This window comes from Tamandua tetradactyla, chromosome 17, assembly GCF_023851605.1.
Source record: "Tamandua tetradactyla isolate mTamTet1 chromosome 17, mTamTet1.pri, whole genome shotgun sequence".
NCBI lineage: Eukaryota > Metazoa > Chordata > Mammalia > Pilosa > Myrmecophagidae > Tamandua > Tamandua tetradactyla.
The window spans coordinates 43,549,579-43,568,728 of NC_135343.1; the positions used below are offsets into that span (position 1 = coordinate 43,549,579).

General features: G+C 39.8%; 1 long non-coding RNA gene and 1 pseudogene across 13 annotated transcripts in view; both read right to left on the reverse strand.

Annotated features, from left to right (window-relative positions):
* LOC143660963 (uncharacterized) overlaps positions 1 to 19,150 on the reverse strand; it is a 56,935-nt gene that overhangs the window by 20,660 nt on the left and 17,125 nt on the right. For 11 of the 13 annotated variants that reach the window (XR_013164352.1, XR_013164351.1, XR_013164347.1 and 8 more), the window contains one exon: positions 12,016 to 12,110. This is a non-coding gene — a long non-coding RNA (uncharacterized LOC143660963). Of the gene's footprint in view, positions 1 to 10,203; positions 10,489 to 12,015; positions 12,111 to 19,150 lie in introns of all 13 variants that reach the window. The other 2 variants (XR_013164353.1, XR_013164350.1) reach the window with 2 other exon arrangements.
* LOC143661683 (developmental pluripotency-associated protein 2 pseudogene) lies at positions 261 to 5,449 on the reverse strand (annotated as a pseudogene).

A 19,150-nucleotide genomic window follows, 5' to 3' on the forward strand; every position in this document is an offset into this window, starting at 1 on the left:
GAAATGATGAATATGCAACTAAGTGATGATATTGTGAATTACTGACTATGTATGTTGATGTTTTGTTTATTTTTTAATTAATAAATAAATTTTAAAAAAATAATTAAAGGGCATTACGACAAACCCACAAAAAAATATCACTTGTGAAATGTGAGTTAAGTAACCTTCAACTTTCCTTAGAGACCTAACCAAAATAAAACTATTTTAATGTTTCAAACAAAAAAAAAAATTCTTTGTATTTTTATCCAATTGTCATCTACTTTTCTCTTTTTTTTTTTTTTTTGCATAGGCAGGCACCAGGAAACAAATATCATCTATTTTTTATTTTTGTTTCTGGTGTTTATTCTGTGGTTTGTTTGTTTTATTTTAAAGCTAATCCAGTACACTTTTTCCTTTACAATTTCTTTGGTGCCATACTAAAAAAGTCTAATTATTCCTGGTACGTTTATTTTTTTTTCACCTTATTATCTGTTTTTGTTTTTTGTTTTTGCATGGGCAGGCACCAGGAAATGAACCTTATTTTTTCCCCCACTTGTATGAATTTTATTTAACAGCAAATGCACGGGCAGAAATTTCACTGTACACAATATGATGGAACAAGGCTAACTATGTCAATATTGCAATGAGAAATATTTCACAATATATCCAAGTACTTTTTGAATATTGTGGATATATACGCATAAAAATTTTTAAAGTAAAGACATATTCTATATAGCTACACATAATGTTAAAATATTTACGGATTATCTTTTCTGTACTTGAACTCTCCTCTAGCAGTAATTTCTATGGAACCAATACATGGAGAAACATTTTAATTGACATGGACAGGATAACCTTTTCCTAAACCCAATTCATACAAAGCAGCTGCAGCAGTCACTTTTTGGTAAACCCAAAGTTCAAAATCCAGAAATTCACATTTTTACTCAAAAAAGCAGGAAGCATTGACGATGTTTAGGACACAGCACATTAATCATCGGGATGCAAGTCAATTTAGCTATGGACTTTCAATCATTTGTTGTTTACTAAAACGTTGCCCTTCCAAAAAAAGAGATGGTGGTGTGTTCAAAGCAGATCACTTCTCCTTCCCAATTAGAATTAATCTTTTCATTAACTTCTCGTTCCTCTTCACACGTTCTGGGCACAACATATTGTCTTCTACATCTATAGAGGCAAAAGTGCAGGCTGATAACAGAAAAAGAGAGATCATCCTCTTGGGAGTGTCAGGCACCCAGGCCTGCCCTGCATGGAACTGTAGGTGAACCCAACCCTTTGTGTCTGCAGGGAGAACTCTGCCATGGACCACACACCATCTGACCCCTGAGGCTTGCAGCAAAAAGGTCTCAACAGAAGTTAGGTACGGGACATGAACTCAATCTTAGGCTGAAGTGCTCTTGTAGCAATTCTTGTCCATGATGCCAACATTGCATCCTGAGCTGAAGTTATCACTTCAATTTTTTTAGTCATTTCTTCTCTCTCCTTTTTCTGACCTTTTCCTGTCTTGGTCACTGTCTTGCAATCCTTTGAATGTGACTCCGACCTGGCCTTCCGCGGTGTGTCAGGAATATCCTCTTTTTGCTCAGGGTAAACATGTTGCTGGAGTCTCAGATAAACCTCTATTTTCGGGCCATCAGTACTCAAATTAAAATGTTGGCACCACTTCCGCAAAGTGTCCCGGTGTACCTTAATAATTAGAGGCAAAATGGTTGGCAAGGGAAGTGCTGGTACTTTAGTTTTTGAGCAAGCTTTGGATTGCTCATTCGTTAGAGGAAGAGGAACTTTATCTCTTTTCCTAGATTTCTTTGGTTTAACTTCTGCAGTAGCAGTACTTGGTTCCATTTGATGCTCTTCTTGAGTCTCCTCTTTTACTGGAACTAAAGTGATTATCATATGTTCCTCATCTCATTACTCCTCAAAGACATCCGGGCTGCTATAGTATACAGGTACTGTGCTAGGTGCTTGTGTTTCTCTCATTTAATCCTTGCGGAATACCTGTAATAATTTACTACTTTTCCTATTTTACAAGTGAGGAAACAGAATTTCAAAAATTAAATGACAAAAGCGATCAAGTAACATATGCTAAAGTAAGTTTCTGACATATCTTTTGCTCTCAAATCCAAGGGCGAAGAAAATCCATCCTAGTCCTACTGTAACAAAGCTCTCTAGCCCTATTTATTTATTTATTTATTTATTTATTTATTTATTTATTTATTTATTTTAAACATAACAACATACAAACACAAACATTCTTACCATATGATCATTCCATTCTTGATATATAATCAATAACTCACAATATCATCACATAGTTGTATATTCATCATCATGATCCTTTCTTAGAACATTTGCATCAATTCAGAAAAAAAATAAAAACAAAAAAATTCATACATACCATACCCCTTATCCCTCTCTTTCATTGATCACTAGCATTTCAATCTAATAAATTTATTTTAACATTTGCTCCCCCTATTATTTATTTTTAATCCATATGTTTTACTCACCTGTCTATAAGGTAGATAAAAGGAGCATCAGACACAAGGTTTTCACAATCACACAGTCACACTGAGAAAGCTATATCATTTTACAATCATCTTCAAGAAACATGGCTACTAGAACACAGCTCTACATTTTCAGGCTCTTCTCTCCAGCCTCTCCATTACATCTTAACTAAAAAGGTGCTATCTATTTAATGCGTAAGAATAACCTCCAGGATAACTTCTTAACTCTGTTTGGAATCTCTCAGCCATTGACACTTCATTTTGTCTCATTTCTCTCTTAACCCTTTTGGTGTAGAAGGTTTTCTCAATCCTTTGATGCTGAGTCATAGCTCATTCTAGGATTTCTGTCCCACATTGCCAGGAATGTTTATACCCCTGGGAGTCATGTCCCATGAAGAGAGGAGGAGGGTGGTGAGTTTGCTTGTGTTGGCTGAGAGAGGTGACATCTGAGCAACAAAAGAGGTTCTTTGGGGGTAACTCTTAGGCCTAATTTTAAGTAGGCTTAACCTACCCTTTGCAGGGTTGAGTTTCATATGAACAAACCCCAAGACCTATTTATTTTATCCAAAACTTTTACTCATCTGTCCATACCATAGATCAAAAGAGCATCAAACTCAAGATTTTCACAGTCACACTGCAAAAGCTATATCATGATACAATCATCTTCAAGAAACATGGCTACTGGAACACAGCTCTATAGTTTCAGGCACTTCCCTCTAGCCACTCTAATATACCTTAAACTGAAAACAGGATACTATATAATGCATAAGAATAACCTCCAGAATAACCTCTCAACTCTGTTTGAAATCTCTCAGCCACTGACACTTTGTCTCATTTCTCTCATCCCCCTTTTGGTCAAGAAGCTTTTCTCAATTCCTTGATGCTGAGTCCCAGCTCATTCTAGGATTTCTGTCCCATGTTACCAGGGAGGTTTACACTCCTGAGAGTAACGTCCCATGTAGAGAGGGGGAGGGCAGTGAGTTTTCTTTCCATGTTGGCTGAGAGAGAGAGGCCACATCTGAGCAACAAAAGAGGTTCTCTGGGGATGACAATTAAGCCTAATTTTAAGTAGGCTTAGCCTATCCTTTGGGGGGATAAGTTTCATATGAACAAACCCCAAGATTGAGGGCTCACCCTATTGATTTGGTTGTCCCCACTGCTTGCAAGAATATCAGGAATTCTCCAAATGAGGAAGTTGAATTATCCCTGTCTCACCATTCCCCACATTCATTTTTTTATGTTAAAATCCTTAATTAAGTTCCTTAGAACTTAATTTTCTATATTGTAACAGAGAACTTTTTTTTAAATAGGTAAGCCTATATTATTTGCCCTAACACTATCCTTTCCCCTTGTAATATGGAGTCTGAATCTGAACTCTGTAATATGAGCTCTGCCCTCCAACAAGAATTCTGCTTTCCAGTTGGCCTAGATTTTTCATTGTCCACAATACATTTTGTGTAGGTTGCTGCCTATATTTACGTTGTTATCCTTGCATGGAATATCCTCCTACTTTACAGATCCTTCAGAGCAAAATCATTACAGCAATAAGGAGAAGAGACAAATGCTATTTAAAATAAGTAATGTCTTCAAATGAGGGAAGATATTATAAAAGAAGTTATCAGAGAGGCTCTAGAGATCCTTCATGTGGCTAAAGAAATGAAGCTTTTTTTTTTTCAGCTGAGCCCCTCTGTGTTCCAGAACGGCAACTGGACAGATCAGTATGACATTTGAGTTGCCCAAAGAGTAGTGGGCAGATTTCAGGGGAAAAGCTGGTGGTCAACAACCAGGAGACATGTACATGGGTAGGGTTCTACCCAATGAAGCTTAGGATGAAAGAAAAGGCCCCAGTATCAGAGAAGGGACCTGGCCTGAAAAAGGTTGGAAAGCACAGGCCAGAGCCCCTGATGAGAGGCTGATAGCAGGATTAGAGTCCTGAATGAGATTAGGGAATTCAGGCAGGGCAACTGGAGAGTGCTTTATTCTCCTTCAGAAAAATCAAATTAAAGGGGATATGGAAGAGAGGCAGAGACTGACATGCAGAAAGCTGTCACTCAGGGCACAGTACACGTGCCCAGGAGTTTTTGCCTGCTGGAGGCACTGGCTTGAAAATCCTGGTGATCAGAAAATCTAGCTATGTCACTAATCTTGTGTATGAGGCTAGAGTGGGGCAAGGGAACCAGTGCTGGTGGTACATCCAGAACCCCCACAGAGTTGTGCTGATTCCAGCAAAGAAGGAGGTCCAGACACTGTCAAACTTTGGGGGTTGGAAGGTGGAGGCCATTCTTGGGACACCCCTCAAGGGAAATGTACCAAAAGAAACAAATTAGAACCCAAAGGCCTAAAATGAAGCCAAAAGTCTGGATCCCTAAAAAAAAAAAATGCTCTGGAGTTAGAATAGAGATGTGGACAAAGTAGAATTTGAGAAGCTGAGGGTGAAAGTAAGTAGAAGTTGAGAGGCTGAGGGTGAAGCGCATCCAAGAATCTATCTGTGAGGAGCTGAAAAGGGCAGTGAGACTTGAATTTCCTTAGTCAAAGACTCCCTGAGGGAGGAAAGGTTATGAAAATTCAGATCATAAAGGCAGTCTGAAAGCAATGACGAATGATGATTTATTCTTTTTATTAGTCAATGAGGAAGCCTATCTGTCTTTGGAAAAACTCAGGCCAAAAAGCGGTAGGTCTGATTCACAGGGGCTCTGGATCAGCTATTTCAGCTCTGGATAAGCAATTTCAGCTCCACAATATTATGGGTAGGGGGAAATTGCACCTTTCTGTGGACCCCCCAAGTGCTTAGTCATTGCTTTTGACATGGCTTATTTTGCTTTCTGGTAAAGCCCTATCTTGGCATAGCTAATTGGGAAATCAGACTAGAAATTGTCTGTGACCAGCAGCCACTGAGGAAGTACCCTACCCTTGTTGTCATCGGTGGTCTGTTTTGCGCCACCGTTTTGCATCATTTCCGGGATCCTGCATCTTCCCCTTTCTAAGACCTGTGATGGTCTTGTCTAAGGATATCATAACAAACCACAGACCCAAAGGTCCTATACTCCTTGTTATTATCTGCCCATCAGCTGCTATCCACACAACAAGGTTATGCCCACAAACCCTGCAGACTGGTGGGAAATCTCACTACCCCAGCACCCCACCTTGGTTCAAAAGTTTCTATTCCCAGCACCCTCAGCTGCTTGTTTTTTTCTAAGAGAAAACTGAGGAAAGGAAGTACTTAGTATCTCAGCTTCTCTTTTCAGGGCCTTTACTCAAAACTCAGTAGTGTCTCCTTCCTGTCCCTACAGCTCTCTATCCTTGTCTTCATCTAGTTCTCAGAAATGAATCTCATAAATAAATTCACATTTCCACTTATATGACAGATCACAAGCAAACCCTTCCTAGAGTCTCTACATTTTTATTAAGGTCTCAATAAGTCAAAGGAAAGAAATTTCACTTGAGGAATTCAAGTAATAGTAATTAATTGGAGCCAAGTCTCCGAGGGACAGGACACATTATTGGTGCTCCTGAAATTTCACCACTTGACAGACCAGCTCTCTCTCTCCTGATTCCATCACCTGACACCCTCAAGCTACCCTCCTCTGCCAGCACAGAGGCCAGGATCCTCTGGATCTGTACCAGCACCCATTGTCATCTGATCTCTCTCAGAAAAGCAAAACAGATACACCCCTTGTTTACTCAGTAATCATTCACTGTAATAGTCACACAACAGGTGCCACCAGCTCCAGTACATGCAGTAAGGGCCTGCCACACCCTCACCTCTGCTCAGGTAACAGCTCACTCTTTGGGACATATCAACAGATTTTATTTGAATAGTATGGGGCCACTTAAGCAGTAAACCAAGTTACCAGTGGTATCTTGGCACTTTGGGCTGTACTGTAAGGTAAAGAACAAGAGATTTTTTAATCGTTCCCTACAGCCAATTGGTGTCTTTCCCACACATGTTGTGGCAGCATCTCTATATATAGAACTAGTATTCTATAAACAGGATGCTCTGACTAAACGCGTCTCAACAAGCAAAACTGTGAGGTAAAGAAAGGCGGCCTCTCCCCATCTTCTTTTCTTTCTCCTGCCTTTCTTTCCGAAATCTCACCAGAGACAGAACAGCTCTGTAAAAACAACTTGGGTTTTGGGATTGGACAGAGCTGAGTAGAAATCCTAGCTCAGCCTCTTATTAGCTGTGTAACCTTGGACACATTATATAACTTGACTTTCAGCTTACCCATGTGCAAATAAAAAAAGGATGATACTTTGAAGGGGTGTATTATGACAAATAAGAAAATACATAAAAAGCATCTAATACATGCCTGGCTCTCAAGGATGTTGAGTGTCTCTTCTTTCCCATCTAGCTCATCATGCACCCTGGCACACTCACACTATTCTCTGGCTGCTAAAGGCTTCTACTTGAGGGCCCCATGCGAACCTCAGTCTCATATCCTTCTCCTCTTTCCTAACCATATCAAAGTTTCCATCCTTTGGAAGACGGATCTAATAACATAAAAGAAAAGCGATTCTGATGAGATGAATTTAAGTAAAATGTAAACAATACCACTGGCTTCTTTATTAGCTCTTTGGGGTGTTTCTGCATTTTAAAAAGGAGACTTGAAATTCAAATGAAAGGGAGGACATATAATGACAAGGCTCTTCTGGATATTTCAAATGTTACAGAATAGGAGACCAATGCAAACATGGGCGCACAGTCCATATCACTTACCACTCTTTGCACTGAAGATGAGAAACCAATCAGAGCTAGAGACTGTCAGCTCAGGTTGCTGACTGTCATACCTCAAATCAACAGGTCCTGAATACGACTAGGGGAGCCTTGGCTATCCCTTCCTGCTTTAGCAAGCACATACCACTTCTTTAGCCAGGAAGCTACAATGGTGTTTTCTTAGGTTTCCAACACTATTTTAAAACTCTTTGACATCAAACAGCAACAGGATTTGATCAGGGTCTTGGGAGGCCTCACTTCCAGCATCACACCTCACTTCTTCAAATGGTCTCAACAAGGCCCAGATTAATACAGGAGGTTGAATGGATCTGCATCTTGACTTCTCTCTAAAGGATCCAGGAAGGAGGATCACAGGGAAATTTCTAGGCTTCCTACATACAGGTTCACATAAGTAGAGTAAAATGTCCTAAGCATAATAACCGGATGCAACATGTTCTGCTGACTATAAGTCACAATTTGGCATGGGATTTCTTGTTATGAGGTACTATTTATCAATATACATGTTCTATGTGACCTTCCTGGCAAACCCCAAGGGAGCCAGGGGCACAGGCCCAGGATAAAAATCTCAGACACCCCTGGGGAGTGGAGAGAACGGTGTGCAGTTTCAGCAGATGGAGTAAAGCAGATTAAATGTGCATCCAGGATGAGAGAAGGGCTGGTTCAGACAGGGGAAACTGGCAAAGCAGAGACAGCAAGAACAACAGAGAGTTTGCAAATTTTATATTTATTTCAAAAAAAAAAAAAGCATCAAAGTAATCACCAAGGAAAAACCAGAACTCTGCTGCATTTTCTAACACTTATTTTGAGTTTAACGTTTTTTGAAATACATATTGTGGGGTGAAAGCATGAGAAACACTTTAATTTGTCTACTATTTAGCTTTCTAAAGTTCTTAATATGGTTCCTAGCTTCGGTAGGAAGCAAGAAAAACCAAGAGTCAAGCTGGTTCACTCAAGGTCAACATTCATTTCTTCACTGAACGAACATTTCTCCAAGTGCTAACAACTGCCTGTCCTTTGCTCAGTCCTAGGTTATAGTGACAAACAGAACAGACGTAGTACCTGTGTTCCTGGAGGTCACAAGCCAGTGATATAGCTGAAAATAAGAACAGGATCCAAAGGATATTGGAAAAAAGGCAAGACTTTACAACCAGCCATGGGATGCAGAGGGAAGAAATCTCTTCTGGGATGTCAGCAGAAAGCCCGTGGGCCGGCTAGGAGCTGTTCAGGGAGATGAACTGGTTCAGATAATGCCTGCATCTAGCACAGGGACCCCACTGCCTTCGGAAGGGGAGAGAGCCACTGTGGACCATGAAGCTGCCCCTTCTCTGCTCACAGCCATGCTATGTGTGAACTCCTGAAAGCACCAACACAAACACAAGACTTGATTTGTCTGCCAACTAGAATTATAGGAAGCATAAGATGCCAGAATAGTGAAGCATAAAACAACTGTTGGGGGGAAACTACCCCCATTTGTAACCCACACCCCCGTGACAATGCATGGAAAGGAAAAATAAGAGCCAATTTCACCTCCCTTAGGGGTGGAACGGAAAAAGAAGACCTGCTTAAGTGGTCAGGCTATAGCCAGAAGCCTCCTCATAGAAGTTTCTGTTTTGGGGTGAGGAGAAGGCAAGGATGGGGTAAGGCAGTGGCCAGCTGGGTAGCCATTCTAGGAACTCAGCTCCAGCACTGCCAGAAGCTGGCAGCCATGGTAATGGTAGTAAGTCAACAACCACCACAAAGGGAGCTGCAGAGCCAGCGCATAGTCAGCAGAGCAGCGGCCTAGAGTGATCTCAAAGTATATGACCTGAGTCTCAGCTTCTTTAATCTGTGAAATGGAGATGATATTAAGGGTACCTGCATATATATATATGCCTCTCTTTATGATTCCCCTATAATCTCCTATGATTCTCCCATAATTTTCGTTTCCTAAGCTTTTCCTTATGAGATAGGTACCTTTATTATCATCTCCATTTCATAAATATATATTGCTTAGAACAATACCTGGCACATATTGTGCCCTATATAAGGGTAGGTAGCAGCAGCCAATAGGACATGTGGGTGCTGTTATATAAGAATCACCCTCCCTCCATCTTGGTTTAGAGTCAAGATAAACTGGAGTTCTCAAAACAGTTAATGAGGGCAAGACTAGAACACAGGGAGTTTAGCACCATTTATACCTTTATCAATACTCTCCGGCTGGCGTGAAGAAACACCTGCTATAGTCACTTTGTTTTTGAACAACACAAAATTCATTTATTTATTCATTTATTTTAAACATAACAACAAACATGAACATTCTTACCATATGATCATTCCGTTCTTGATATATAATCAATAACTCACAATATCATCACATAGTTGTATATTCATCATCATGATCATTTCTTAGAACACCTGCATCAATTCAGAAAAAAAAAAGAAAGCAAAAAAATTCAAACATACCATACCCCTTACCACTCTCTTTCATTGATCACTAGTATTTCAATCTAATAAATTTATTTTAACATTTGTTCCCCCTATTATTTATTTATTTTTAATCCTTATGTTTTACTCATCTGTCCATAGGGTAGATAAAAGGAGTATCAGACACAAGGTTTTCACGATCACACGGTCACACTGCAAAAGCTATATCATTATACAATCATCTTCAAGAAACATGGCTACTAGAACACAGCTCTACATTTTTCAGGCACTTTCCTCCAGCCTCTCCATTACACCTTAAACCTTAACTAAAAAGGTGATATCTATAGAATGCATAATAATAACCTCCAGGATAACCTCCTAACTCTGTTTGAAATCTCTCAATCACTGTTCTAGTTTGCTAGCTGCTGGAATGCAATATACCAGAAACGGAATGGCTTTTAAAAAGGGGAATTTAATGAGTTGCTAGTTTACAGTTCTAAGGCCGAGAAAATGTTCCAATTAAAACAAGTCTAAAGAAATGTCCAATCAATGGCATCTAGGGAAAGATACCTTGGTTCAAGAAGGCCGATGAAGTTCAGGGTTTCTCTCTCAAGGCACATGACAAACACAGTCAGGGCTTCTCTCAGCTGGAAGGGCACATGGCAAACACGGCGTCATCTGCTAGCTTTCTCTCCTGGCTTCCTGTTTCATGAAGCTCCCCAGGAGGCAACTTCCTTCTTCATCTCCAAAGGTCGCTGGCTGGTGGACTCTCTGCTTTGTAGTGTTGCTCTCTCTGAATCTCATTCTCCAAAATATTTCCTCTTTTATAGGACTTCAGAAACTAATCAAGACCCACTCAAATGGGTGGAGACATGTCATCCCCTAATCCGGTTTAACAACCATTCTTAACTAAATCACATCAACCAGGGAGATGATCTCATTACAGTTTCAAATATACAGTATTGAATAGGGATTAGTCTACCGTTATGAAATGGGATTTTTATTAAAACATGACTTTTCTTAGGGGGCATACTTCCTTTCAAACCAGCACAACCACTGACACTTTGTCTCATTTCTCTCTTCCCATTTTTGGTTGAAAAGGTTTTCTCAATCCCTTGATGCTGAGTTTCAGCTCATTCTAGGATTTCTGTCCCAAGTTACCAGGAATATTCACACCCCTGGGAGTCATGTTCCACATAGACAGGGGAATGGCAGTGAGTTGGCTTGTGGTGTTGGCTGAGAGAGACAGGGCACATCTGAACAAAAAAAAGAGGCTCTGGAGTGACTCTTATGCCTAATTTTAAGTAGGCTTAGCCTATCCTTTATGGGTTAAGTTTCATATGAACAAACCCCACGATTGAGGGCTCAGCCTACTGCTTTGTGAACAATACAGAATTTATCACCCCAAACAAACAATAGCCCCTTCAAAGCAGTCCTCATGTCAGGATCTACTTCAGAGATGCCTCCAGAGTTAGCCAAGGAGTTGCACCAGCAGGAACAGCTGTCTCATAAGTCACACAGTGAGTTTTCTGATCCCAAACTCCTTTACCCAGTATATTCATTCCCACAGCTATCAAAACAATGACTTCTGACTATGTCCAAACATCAAATCCATTTTCTAAAATGGAGCTTTACTATCTGTGAGGATATGATATCTCAAAGTATAAGCCACTTACAAATTGGAGGAGGAGAAAACAGGTCGAAAGATACTGCTCCTCCTCCTTCTTCAATAATGGTTTGGGACCATCAGCTACCCAAACGAACAAAAAACAGGGCCAATCCTAGCCTCTTCATATCAAAGTAAATTCCTGATAAATAGAGGATATAACCTTAAAGATAAAATTTAAAGATTTAAAAAGAAAACACATAGCAAAAAGTACTCAAAGAAAATGAGTGACTTGTTTAATAATTTTGAGGTAAGGAAGTATGCTTTTTCTAGGCAATGATGTAGCAGCAGAAAACACTATAAGGGAATGGATGAATTTGACTACCCAAAAATGTAAAACTTCCAGACAGAAAAAATCTGAATAAACAAAGCTGAAAAGCAAATGGCACACTGGGAGCTACTCTGCATTATATATGATAGTCAACAAACTTTTACAAATTAATAGGAAAAATACTATTGGAAAATGTATAAAAGACATGAGTAAGTGATTCAAAGAAAAATAAAAATGTTCAAAACACATTTGAAAAGATGTTTAATCTTTGTATTCAAAAGAAAGGTAAATGAAATCGTATTTGAGTGCTATGTCTCAATTACTTAATCATTTTAATTGGATCAACCAATTTACTCTCCTCATAACAACCCCACAAAATAGGTGCTATCATTATCTCTATTTCACCAAATACAAAACTGAGAAAGAGAGAGAAGGTACAGCTTACCCAGTCACACAAATAGTAAATAGTTGAGTCAGAATTCAGCCTCCAGTAGGATGGCTTCCAGGCTCACACTCAACCACAATGTTCTGTGAGAAGATCTGTCAAATGAGGAAGATGAAAAACACAACACCTGGTGTTAATACAGATGTGGGGAATTCGGCAATCTCATGCGCTGTTAGCACAAGTTCACATTCTTGAAGGTAGTTTGGTTCCATGAATTGACACTTTAAATGTACATATCCCTTAACTCAGCCTTTCCATTTCTTGGAATTTATTCTAAGGAGACAAGTAACAAGTGTGCAAGTTTATGGACCAAGATATTAATCATAGCTCATGGACAACAGCAAAAACATTGCACATAAAAAACCCAATAGGTACACCAAAACTCCAACAAATTCATTCAACAAATATTTACTGGCCACGAACTTTGCAGCAGGAACTATCCTAAGCACCAGGTACAGAGCAGTGGATAAGAAAGAAAAAAATTAATTCCTGTCTTCATGGAGCTTACATCCTAATAGAGGGAGTTAGACAATAAACAAACAACAAGAGTATGTAATCTATCACGTACTGAATAAATCTACAGAGAAAAAGAAGAAAAGGGAGATAGAGACGAAAAAGGAAATTGTTACAATTTTAAGAGAGTCGGGAAAGGCTTTATTTCTAACAGATGAGATATATGGATTAAACATTAGAGAATAAAATGCATTATGGAATATCCACACACTGAAATATAATTCAACCATTCATTCTGTATTTACTGATATGAAAAAATAACAGTACAGCACACAATCAAATGAAATAAAGATTAAAAAACAGTTTTAGGGAAGAAAAATAGTATTAAGGTATGATTCCATTTATATAAAACTACACGTACGCATGCTTATACTCTAACTGGGAGAGAGAAACAATATGTACTGAGATAATACCAACTGAGGCTCCACGCTGTGTACCAAGCAAATGGTACAGTTTTTAACTCTCCCCATCCTTCCTCACCCTTTTCCCTCTTCTTCCTAGAAGCCAGGTCAGTGACAGGATGGAAGCGATAAAAGTTTAGGATCGGGTACACAGGTAGTTCAGTGGTTAGAATGCCCACTTTTATGCGAGAGACCCGTGTTCGATTTCCAGAACATGCACCCCCCCCCCAAAAAAAAAAGTTTAGAATTGAGTAAACTGAGAGGAAAAGAGGACATCAATGCAGATGGAGGAAAACTTGTATGGGATCTGAATGAGATTCCTCTCACTTCAGCACATGGCAAAAAGGTCCCAGAAGGCACAGGCGTCCCCCTCTATGCACATCTGCAGGACTTGAAGCACGGCTACAGATTCCCTATTTGCAGCCCCTACCAAACCCAAAAGCCCTGCAGGGGCAGCCAGGAGTAAGGCTGACTCATTCACAGGGAGACAATAGGCCATACCAGGCTAGACCTCTGTCCCTCACACATGAGTGAGTGCATCTTCCCATGAGCAGAAAATGACCTCAAGTAGAGGTCTTTTTACCCCCTTCTTGTTTCTTTCTCCATGCCTGCACCACAGCCTATCCTAAATTAATGCGTGCCCAACTGCCCCATCCCTTTGCCCAGCTACCCTAAAGATTCATAGACTTCCCACTAAGATTGTCAAAACTAGATCCCTATCAAGAAAGCTACCCAAGGTGACTTAACATGCTAGGTTAATTTGAACACTTTCAGTTTGGGGTAAGGTTTTGAGAAGCCTGGTGAACAAAGTCCAGATACATCTGCTCTCAGATATGCAGAAACAGATTATAATCTTTACATGAGCATAAAGCCACAAAGGAGGAATTGGCAACCTCCTAAAGGTAGAATCCATGTCACTGTCCCCTACTTCTTCCATCTGGAGGTGGAAGTGGAGGCACACAAGTAGAGAAAGAGGGCCTAGATTCGAGTGATTCAAAATATTTTTCACATATTATCTGTTGCCTCTTGGCCTCCTACCATGTTAACATGTCAGGACCTATGTTATAAGCGTTCACGTACTATAATCTAGGAATGCTTAGAGTATATAATGATAGTGACTAAATGTGCAAATTTAAAAATGTTTCTGCATGAGGAAGAACAAAGGAATGTCAATAATGCAGGGTGTTGAAAATAGATGGTAATTAATATTTTAAAACTTTAACGTTATGTGTGAGACAAGTAAAAATGTTTATTTGGTACAAAATTCATATTTTAACTAGTGCATTTCCTAATATAACTTATGTGGATAACTTAATCGAACACTATAAGTACTTGGAATTTTGCGTAGGGCTTGAGATTTTCTAGGTTTGTCCAGAGTGATGCCCAAATAAATCCCAGAGCGATTTGAATAGTGAATAGGGAAGTATTTGCAGAGTCCCCCAGGGGAATGGTGAGAAAGAGGGAAAATTCAACTTACCCAAGTGGAGAATTCTTGATATTCTCACAGACAGTGGGGACAGCCAAAGCAATAGGCCAAGCCTCCAATCTTGGGGTTTGTTCATATGAAACTTAATCCGGCAAAGAATAGGTTAAGCCTAACTTAAAATTAGGCCTAAGAGTCACCCCAAGTGAACCTCTTCTGTTGCTCAGATGTGGCCTCTCTCTCCGCCGACACAGTAAGCAAACTCACTGCTCTTCCCCTCTCTACGTGGGATATGACTCCCAGGGGTGTGGACCTTCCTGGCAACATGGGACAGAAATCCTAGAATGAGCTGGAACTCAGCATCAAGGGATTGAGAAAATATTCTCAACCGAAAGGGGAAAGAGCAAAATGAGACAAAATAAGGTATCGAAGGCTAAGAGATTCCAAACAGAGTTAAGAGGTTATCCTGGAGATTATTCTTACACATTGAATAGATATCACCCGTTTACTTAAGGTGTAATAGAGAGGCTGGAGGGAATGTCTAAAAATGTGGCGCTGTACTCTGGTGGCCAGGTTTCCTGAAGATAATTGTATGATGATATGGCTGTCGCAGTGTGACTGTGTGGTTGTGAGAGCCTTGTGTCTGATGTTCCTTTTGTCTACCTTATCGACGGACAAGTAAAACATATGGATTAAAAATAAATAATAGGGGGAACAAATGTTAAAATAAATTCAGTAGATTGAAATGCTGGTGATCGGTGAAGGGGAGGGGTAAGGGGTATGGTATGTTTGAATTTTTTTCTGTTATCTTTGTATTGCTTTTTCTGAATTGATGCAGATGTTCTAAGAAATGATCATGATGATGAATATACAACTATGTGATGACAGTGTGAGTTACTGATTATACAACAAGAACAAAATGATATGATAAGAATGTTTGTGTTTCTATGTGGTTATGTATCAGATATAAAAAGTAAATAAATTTAAAAAGAAAAAAAGCTTTCATATACTATCACTCAAAATAGCAAAATCACTTTTATCAAACATGCCTACACGTGCTACTCAATTTAAGAAGCCTAGGGCAAAACAGGTCCAGCTACCCTTCCAACAGCTGATTACCCAGGCTTGATATGAGGAAAAGGAAAGAAATCTGAGATTCCCCTCAGGGCTGCAACACTAAAGTCTCTCTATACACTATCAGGCCAGAGCCCTCAGGTACCTCAGCTCATAAAGCTCAATCTAAGTTCTAGGAAAGTCACTCCAGAGGCCAATGTTTCTGGAGAGTGGCCCCATTCAGACTTCTGCTTCCTGGCCTTTCAGTAGGGAATATCCCTCACTCCCCTGCGCCTCCCCACCCCAACTCTCTCAACACACACACACACACACACACACACACACACAGGGACACACGCATACTCTTAGTCTGCAAGTTGAAAAAATTTCCTGCTGGAGAAGGGTACAGGATGAGTCAAAGAAAAACAAAAGGCAATCACCTCTACAGAGGAGCTTTTTTCTCTCTCCCTCTCTTGTCTTCATTGAATATGTCTTCACATGAATAAGTGCATTGAGCAACTTCTACTATGCTCATCACTATAGGATTTAATCAGAAGACATGCCTCATGCCTTCAAGAATATACTCCATTTGGGAAGACAAAATCAACACAGAAAACACACTATTTAAAAAAGGACTGTTTGCTTCCCGGTGCCTGCCCATGCAAATAAAAAGGACTCAGAGTTCGAGTCAATGAAATAGGAAGAAGGTGCATTGTCCTGACACACACAGGGATCTTCAATTTCAAACACTGACCAAATCTTCCCCTTTTTTAGTTCCATTCTTAATAGAAGTATGTTTCACTTCAAGAAAATCCTAAATACAGAAATCCAAGACATAAATTGGGGATCATTCACTAAACAAAAGGGATTTTTCTCTTTGCTGTAAAATGTAGGGAGATAAAATTGAACACACCCTTAAATCCCAGTCTTTGCTGCCAGACACACACACATAAACGCATACAAGCAAATATACAATGTTCACAACTAATTTTTCAGGATCACATTTATAGGGTGAAGCAAGGTACTTTAAAAAACATTTATAAAAAGGCAATATATTGGAGGGTGCAAGGGTAGTTCAGTGGTAAAAGTCTAGCCTGTCATGCAGGAGACCCAGGTTCGATTCCCAGTCCATGCACATCCCAAACAAACAAGCAAGCAAACAGAAGAAAAACCAAAAGAAAATTTAAAAATTCAACAAATGGTGCTGCAATAAGGGGATACTACTCACTTATCCCCTTATTGAAAAAGAATGAAATGAGACCCCAGCCATACAGCACATAAAGGGAAAAAAAAAGGCAATGTATGGTGGTAATATATAACTGGTAAATGTGATGGTAACATATACTGGTGAATAAAAAGAAAAGTTGTAAAAATAAAAAAGGTAATGTGAATATGGTTAAAAAAATTTTGTTGTAACACAAATGAGATATTAAAAAAAACTTCCACAGATATTCTGGATATATACAATTGTTCCCCACTTCTATCATACACCTACTAATATTAGCATACCACAAACACTATTGTGCACCTTGCTTTTCTTTCCTCTTTATCTTGGAGACTGTTCTATATTATTATCTATCAAGCTTCTTATTTTTAATAGTTGTATAATATGGCTATATCCACCATAATTTACTCAACTAGTTCCTTATCAATATACAGTAAGATGTATTTTTTAAGCAAAATATGTTAAAGGCTTTGCACACCAACTATGCATATTTTTTCCTCTCAACAAAACTTTCAGATTTCATTCCTTATAAATCCTCTAAGCAACTGTGAATTGATGATTGACACTTGTTTGGTGAGCTTATCACCTAGTAAGAGAGAAAGACAAACAAGCAAACAGTGGTCAAGTGGTCTAACAAAGCAAATAAAATGCTTAAAGAGTAAAAAGAAGACTCTATACAGAGTGGCCAAAAAAATAAGACCTCTGAAGAGACAATGCTTAATTAACATTTAAAGGCAAGGGACAGTTGATGAAGTGAAGAGCAGGGTAAAGAGTGTACTAGACAGAGACTGTAACACTGCAATAGTCCTGAGGCCAGAGAGGGGAGAAGAGGTCAAGGAACTACCAGCAGGTGAGGTTGCCTGCAGTAGGTAAGGAAGAGAGGGGTCTGAGATGAGACTTGAGAAACAGGCAGGAACCAGGTCTTATAAGGCTTTGTAGGCCACAGCTTAGGCCAAATTCTGTAAGAGGACTCCAAAGTGAGACATCTGATTTTACTTGATCATGTAGGTAGCAATGTGACAGAGAGATAAGATCAGGTTGTTTTATAGGAGGATGAGGGGAAGCAGTGTGAAGAATGACTGGAATGGGGATCGGAAGAGCTTGGAGACCAGATGACGAAGGCCCAAGCTGATGCCGCGTCAACGTGCACAGAGAAGGGAAGAACTCCAGAGACAAATCTGAAGGGAGACTGGCAGTCTTCAAGGTCTACATTGTAGCCACACTGATACATGCTTTCTGAGTCCAAAAGCTTCTGAAAGCCCCAGAGATACTGATTTGCCAGGGGAGAATCACTAAGGTCTCCATCTCATCTGGGCTTTGCTCCTGGTAGCGGCAACAAAAAAATGGGATTCTGGTGCATAGAGATGGTTATCAATTGTCCCCACTGGATGACAGGTGACAGGTAAAGGTTCCTAGGACCTTAGGGTCCAAGTAAAGGATTCAAAGCCCCTTCCTTCTTCTTTAGGGATGGGGGACTGGCAGAAAATGTGCTAAGGGAGTTTCTCCAAATATGCCTTTCAGATGATAACTGGTATCAAAATCACCTGGGAGACAGATTAAAAGTCAGATTCCTAGCTACCTACCACTCCATACCCACTGAATCAGAATTATCCAGGAGATGAGGAATCTGCATTTTAAACAAATATCCAGTCCTCCACCCTCTCCCCAATAGGTAATTCTGCTGCATTAAAGCTTCAAAACTATAGCTCCAGAAATAGGGCTGATGGAGAAAAGCCCACACCTGAAGCTGGTTGGCAATGTCAAAATTCGAGGATTAAGCAGAGTCAAGAGTCAAGCTGAGAAATGTTCTAAGAAATGACCATGAGGATGAATATGCAATTACATGATGATATTGTGAATTACTGATCATATATGTAGAACAGAATGATCATATGTTAAGAATGTTTTTGTTCGTTTATTGTTAATTTTTTTTTTTAATAGAAAAAAAAGAGTCAAGCTGAGCATGGAATGAGTCATCTAGAAAGAAGAGTCTGAATAGATTATGGAATCTGAAAGCCATGGGGCCTGGAGAGCAGAGGAGACCAGCAAAGACAGGAGCAGCCCTGGGGAAATCACTAACAACAACCTCAATTTCTAGTTCTCTTAGGTTCAGTGGAGCCCTGGGAAAGCGTACCGGTGCCTCCACTCATACAGGCCAGGTTACCAGGCCACAGACTGTCCAGTAGGTGCGTAATCATTCAACCAACCTTTAAAAGAGAACACACCTCTTCTCAGTATCATTTCTATCCCCACAATTTTCATCTCATCATCCATCCTGCTACAGGCTGCATAGAAAGAATACAGGACACCTCTAAGGGATACTGACTAGTACTACTCATCAAGACCCTTATTTGGCACATAAGAGCCCCCTAACCCTGCCATAAAATCTAGGCCCATTCTAGGCCAGAAACCTTGAGGCCCACTGGCCACACACCTTCAGATCCTGCCATCCACGTACATCCAGCCAGTCTTCCACTATTCTTTACTATGCTTCATTAATAAGTTTCCACCCTATATTCT